This window comes from Carlito syrichta, unplaced genomic scaffold, assembly GCF_000164805.1.
Source record: "Carlito syrichta isolate Samal-C Ts95f unplaced genomic scaffold, Tarsius_syrichta-2.0.1 Scaffold316362, whole genome shotgun sequence".
In the NCBI taxonomy this organism is placed as follows: domain Eukaryota; kingdom Metazoa; phylum Chordata; class Mammalia; order Primates; family Tarsiidae; genus Carlito; species Carlito syrichta.
In genome coordinates, this window is record NW_007260458.1 from 1632735 (window position 1) to 1640026 (window position 7292).

Consider the following 7292-nt stretch of genomic DNA (forward strand, 5'->3'; position numbering starts at 1 on the left):
GAGGTCTCGCTGCCCAGGCGGGTCTCGAACCTGCGGCCTCAGGCAATCCACTCACCTCAGATCCCAAAGGCGCGGGATTACAGGCTGAGCCACCGAGCCCAGCTTGTCGATCTATTTTTGAGTTAATTTTTGTAAATGATGTGAGGTGGGGGATTCAATTTCATTCTTTTTGTATGTGAAAATCAGGTGTCACAGCATCAATTGTTGAAGAGACTCTTAATTCTTCATCGAGTATACTTGGTATCTTGTAAAAAATCCATTGACCATAGATGTAAGGATTTCTTTCTGGACTCTCAATTTGATTTCACTGGTCTATATATCTATCCATAAATAAGATCATGCTGTTTCGATTATTGTAGCTTTGAAATCACAATGCATAAGTCCTCTAATTTTATTATTTTTCAAAATTGTTTGGGTTATTTGGGGCCCCTTGCAATTTCATATGACAGCGAGGGCCCACTTTTTCATTTCTGCAACCTTAACCACTTAATAATAGATTTATTTTTTAAGTCGGGATTTCACTTTGTCACCCAAGCTGGAATGCAGTGGCACGGCCATAGCTCACTGCAGCCTCAAACTCCTGGGCTCAAGCAACCCTTCCACCTCAGTCTCCCAAGTAACTAGAACTATAGATGCAGGCCACTACCTGGCCAAACTTTAAACAATTTTTTTTTGGTAGAGACAAAAATCTCACTATATTGCCCAGGCTAATGAACAGATTTTTAAAAGTTTAGATTCAACACTAAAAATAATCTATCATATAACTGAAGAGTAGTGTTATTTAATTTTGGGTAATGACTTTAAAAGCTTGGCTTAGACAATTTGGTAGCGACTTTAAAAGCTTGGCTTAGACAACTGATGTTCTATTAAGGACAAATGGTATTAACTGTAGAAATATGTTTCAATAACATCTTGGAAAGCTATCACTACCGCTTCACAGTCCAACTGGTTGAGGTACCCTAAGACCCCCAGGGTTCCCAAATGAACATTATCCTGAGTTTGCAATTGGCTATGGTACAGTTGAAACTTGGTTCCAGTCATTGACCTGTCAGTTACTAGACTATAGTGATTGTACATGTCCTGAGGATGAAAGAAGACACCACTCTTAAATTCCTCTTGTATTTAAGCTCAAAGCACATTTGAGTCATAACTCCATGCTTCACCTACCAGGAGGCCTGATTTCAAAACCAGTTGTTACACCCTAAGAAGAATGAGAACATAGAAATGAAAAGAAAAAATTATTATAGGTCCACATTCCCTATCCAAAACCTGTGATGCCAAAACCTTTGTGTTTCAGAATTCAAAATGTTCCAAGAACAAAAACAAAAACAAACAAAAAAACTCTTATGTGTATATATTGCCTCTATTATTAATGCACCCCCAGCGAGGTCCGAAACAGCATCCCTTACACACATATTTTGCAGCCAAGTATATAAATATTCACTCTAGGGGAATAAATAGAAAACAAAAGTCTTGTGTTGGTTGAGGTCAGACATCTTCATCAAATGACTTTTCTCAATCAGGTATTATAACCAAACGAATTACCAAAAACAATTTTTTCAGCACTTTTTTTTTTTTTTTTAATTTATTTTTTTTGAGTTGGAGTCTCACTCTGTCGCCCAGACTGGAGTGCAGCGGCCGGTCCCGGTCACCGCAGCCTTGACCTGCTGGGCGCTGGGCTCCGGCGATCCCTCCTCCTCAGCCTTCCAAGTAGCCGGAATTACAGGCATGCGCTACCACGCCTGGCTGATTTTTTGATTTATTGTAGAGATGAGGTCTCGCCGCCCAGGTGGGTCTCGAACCCGCAGGGCTCAGGCAATTCACTCACCTCAGCCTCCCAAAGGTGCAGGATTACAGGCTGAACCACCAAGCCCGGTTTTTCAGCACTTTTAAAACATTTGAATTGTGGATAAAGAATTGTGAACAACTAAGAACGTATTCAGCACCCAATAAAAGAAGAACGCAAAGCTCCATTAGAGCAGCTTGTCATATACACACAAATCAAAAGGCTGGCCAATTCTCTTAGAATGAAAGACTAATTGACTGAAAGAGGAAAAGACCCCATAGACTGGCATCTTTTCTCATCAACTCACAAATTGAGCATTTACCAAATCAATATTTCTATCAGTGACCAGCTACAAATAAACTCTAAACCAGAAAATGCATTCTAAATTTGAATAAAAGGAAAAACAGAATTGTTACACCATTTTTAATTATCACATTTAAACTTATAATTAATATCCAATATTAGCAAAGGTGCTGGGAATACATACAGATATTGGCATGAGCAATTGGTATAAACTTTCTGGGTAGCAATTTGATGAATACGGCAAAAGCTTTAAAATCAGTCTTACCCTTCTATCTTTTAATTCTATGTCTAGAAAATGTTACTTGATTGCTTAAATTAATTAGGATACAGCTATATGACAGTATACAAATAATTATTTTTAAAATGTATAGGTCAGCTGTGGTGTCTCACACCTATCAAGGCTTTGGGAGGCTAAGGCAGGAAGATCACTTGAGGCCAAGAGTTCAAGACAACAGTGAGATCCCGCTGCTGACATTTTTTTTTTTAAATAGGTATGGTGGCATGTACCTATAGTTCCAGCTACTCCAGAGGCTGAGACTGGAGGATGGCTTGAGCCCAGGAATTTGAGCTATGAATGCATCATTGCACTCCAGCCTGGTGGGAAAGTAAAACTAAGCCTCTAAAAATAAATAATAATAAAATAACTTATTGAAGAATATTCATGACACAGATAATTTCAACAATATATCTCAATGTGATAAAGTAGATATATAAATATAAGCATTTTATGGCATATATCCAGAGGAACTAATGGCAGGAACTCAAACAGATATTTGTACACCCACGTTCAGAGCAACATTATTTACAACAGCCAAAAGTGGAGCAATACAAGTGTCTATTGATGGATGCATAAACAAAACATATGATGAATATTATTCAGCTTAAAAAAAAAAGAAAATTTAGATACATGCTACAAGATAGACTAATCTTGAGGATATTATGCTAAGTAACATAAACCAGTCACAAAAGGACAAATACTGCATGATTCCACTTATATAAGGTACCTAGAAGGGTCATATTTGTAGAGATAGAAAGGAGAATGGTGGCTGCCAGGAGAAGAGGAAACAGGGAATTACTGTTTAATGGGTACAGTTTCAGTTTTGAAAGATGAAAAAGGTTGTAGAGATGGATGGCAATGATGCCTATACAACAATGTGAATGTACTTAATGTCACTGAACTTAACGGTTAGAATGGTAAGTTTTAGGATATGTGTATTTTACTATCATAAAAAAATAGAGAGTTTAAAGAAAAATCTGCTGACTGTTACGGGTTGGGCTGTACCAGGCAGCAGGGATTTTCTAGACAGTTGAGCAGGAACAAGATCCATTACACTCTCGGCCCTCCTTCAGGAGAGCTGTCTTGGGGCTTGAGGCCATAACTGCTATTTATGTAATGGGTCAAAAGGACTCCTAGGATGCTAGGGCTTTTATCATCTTGCCTATATTTTAACCCTCCCCTTTGCCATGAGCCAATTTCCAAAAAACTGAAGAGTACATGATTTAAAAAAAACAAAACCTGTATGTATTTTATGATCTAAGACTTGTCTGGAGGTAAAAAATAAACTCGAGCAAAGGAATAATGAGTAGTGGAATGTCAGATAATTTTTATTTTCTTAACTTGTTTACGTTTTCCAAATAACCCAAAATGAGCAACAAAATGCAAACACATCAAAAAGCATTGCGGTCTTAACATGTCTACCCTTCCACTGTCTTCCCCCTAAAAAGGTTTTCTTTACCTCAAGTCTTCCTCATTTGAGTAAATGTCCTCAGATCTACCAAACTAATCAGATCAAAATGACTGAAGTCATCCCTGATTCTTTTCTCTCATCCCCCCATATCCAACTCTTCAATACATCTGGCCAGCTCAGTTTTCAAAATCTAACCAGCTACTTCTCTCCCACAGGGCCTAGATAACAATAGCTAACACTTCAACAGTGCTTAACAGGTTCTAGTGCCTATTCATATCCAAGTTCTTTTCCTTTATGAATTCATTTCATCCTCACACAGCTCTATGAGGTAAGGTAAATACTGTAGTTACCTTTTTACCACCGATGAAAGAGGCACAAAGAAGTCAAGTATTTTGTCTAAAATCACACAGCTAATGAGCAGTAGGATTAGAATTTGAACCCAGAAGCTTACAGATTATGCTTTTTACCACTACACTGCACTAGCCCATGAGCTTATGTAGCTTGCTGTCTCACGTTATTCAGCTCTCTGCTCAGTATCTCTGATCTCTGCCTCAGAGAGACTGTCCTTGAAAACCTAGTTTAAATAGCTCCATGGTAGAGCCTCCATTCTATCGCTCTGCCCTGTACTTTTCTTTAGTGCTTAATTATTAATTACATATTGAATAAATGAATTCCATGAGGGCAGAGAGATCTCACCTTATTCATAGCTGAATCCCAAGATAGTGCCTGGGCCACGTTATCTGCTGAATGACTGACCAAATGAATGCGTAACTTCTACATGGCTGGCTGCTGGAATCACACGTGAACTCAAATCCCAGACCTACCACTTCCTAACTGTGTGAGCTTGGGTAGTGTATTCAATCTTCCCATGCCTCAGTGTCTGTTATCTGAAAAATGGGAATAGTATATTCCCTTAGGGTCGTTTTGAAGATAAAATGAGTTGTGGAATGTGAAGTGCTTAGTACTGCTACCCACACATAGTAAACACTTGACAAGCATTAGCTACTTGTACCACAAATGAGAGGGGAAAAAATGCTATGTTTAAACCTGCCTGAAGTTCTTTTCATTTTTTAAGAAGGATATATAGCTATTGGAGTCTATTGGGAAATAAAGATGCTGATGATTACATTTTTGATTACATCAAAAATTAGGAAAGCATATGCAAATTCAGTCTAATACTAAAAACCCAGAGAATTCAAAAACTCCTTAGTTCTGTCTACATTCCACTTTTATGCATTCTCTGCTGTATTTCTAAATCATACCCACTACTTCAATTTGAATGTATGGATACATTTTTTTAAGCCATCAGTTAAATAACAAACTGAGGCAACAACAATTCCTTCTGAATGGATCAGTAGTTCAGGGCATTATTTTAGGCTAAATGTAATTGAATGTCTTTATTTTTAAGATTATTTAAACTCATATTTAAGCTGGGTGTGGTGGTGGATGCCTGTGGGCCAAGCTACCCAGGAAACTGAGACGGGAGGATTGTTTGTGCCTAGGAGTTCAAGTCTAGCCTAGGCAACACAGTGAGACCCCACTTCTACAAAATAAATAAATAAATTCATATTCAGCTACCACCTGTTGTGCTGCCACAGCTCTGAGGCAACACAGTACGAAAATCAAGTGTAGCAAAAACCTCGTCTTCTGATTCACCCTTCCACAGCCCAGTAGCCTACTTTTCAGAAGGAAGGGATCCAGATACAACCCTGGTCATTGTCTTCTGTGAAGGAGTGGCAAAGGTAATGGGCATCGTATTGAGTGTGCTCTGAATAGGCAGCTGTTCTGAGGGAAAGACAGACCTCAGGCAGGGAGGGAAGCATCTCAGCCAGAAGCATCTGGTCCCATAGAGAGCAATAGTGCGATGTCTTTCAGCCTACAATTCCCACAACCTCCTCTTCTAGACCGTCCCAGGGATACGGATGTCTCCACGCAATCACTCTACTAGTCTTTTGACTACGGCATTTCTCATCTCTGAATATAATGCTCTTAGAAGGCTTGAATCCACACTGTTCTCTCCACAAATAATTAACTCCTTGTGCATCTTCTTTCATTACACTTTGATCACTGATCCTGCAACTTGAAATTACTGTTCAGGTGCCTACCTCTTACCACTCTCCCCCCAGCAGATGGGGTGGGGCATGGTAATGAAAGGGAGGCAGGCAGACCCAAACTTGGAAGCTCTCTATTTAATGAGTTCAAAAGTCATTTCTTCTAGAATTCCAAAGGGACTTTAATCATGTGATTATTTTCCAGCTAGCCAGATGCTGCCAAGAAGATTCGAGCATTTTTACTGTTGAAAATACCGCAATGTCACTGAGATTTTACAAAATAAACATTATCTGAATACACAGAAATCACCTTAGAGATTCAAGCTATTTAAAATTTCTTAAATATGCACTTAACATGTTAATTACAAATAATACAAATAATATTTAACTAATATTTAACTAAATATTTAAATAATATTTAACTCAGATTGCCCCTCCCTAGAGAGTAATAATCCTGAGGCTTGTTCCAAGATCAAATGTCTTAAGTCGCTGGTCCTTTGAGTTCATCAGATGCCTACTTATGTCCTTGTCCTTTCTTCCCATGTACCAAATTTATACAGGAATCAGACTTTCACATATAAAATAAAAACTATCATTTATTTAGCATGCAATATGAACTAAGCATTACAGCAGGTCTTAAAGCTATAAAAACAGTCACTAAGACATTTACATGTGAAGACTTTAGGTAAGTAAAACATTCAAATGACCATCAGGGAGAACAGATGCCTGAACTGGGCTAGGGGAGTCCAAGAGAATCGGAAATCCTCCTGGCTGGGTGTTGGAGGAGGTAGCCCCTGTTGGAACTCAGAAAACATTAACCCCAAAATGAAGGCCTCAGAAGCAAAAGTTTTCTGTGACCTTCTCCTGCCCTCCTGTCTCTCAGTCCCATTCTCCCCCAAGCCTTGCCACAGATACTAGAATTCCTCTTCCTCAAAGTGGGTCACAGAAACCAGAATCCATTTCCCCAAAGCCAGACATAAACCTAAAAATATTGCTCTACCTTTTCCTTCACCTTTCAGTGAAAAAAAAACAGTCATAAAAAAAAATATCTGATCTACCTTGTTTAATGTTAGGTCATAAAACCCCCATTTCAAATAGGAAGTAAAATTCCTATTTCCTGCCCCATTGCCAGAAGGAAGTAATGTATACTCAGAGAGGCCAAGACCAATATAGACAGACAGCCCTTGCTAGGTTTCTCCACTCAGTCTGTTAGTATTATATCACACCTTCTTTGTCCAGTCATAAGCTGGCCGTACTTTGTTGAACCTAAGATAAAAATGGACAATTTCCCTTGTATCTTCAGGTCTTCACTCTGAAAGCTCCACAGTCACATAAAACTATGACTGAATCGTTTGTTTGCCCTTTCTCCTACTAACCTGTCTCTTATCAGTGATTTTCAGCAAATCTTCAGAGGGCAAAGGGGATGTTTTCCCTTGGCCCCTACACTCCTAAACCAAGTTCTAT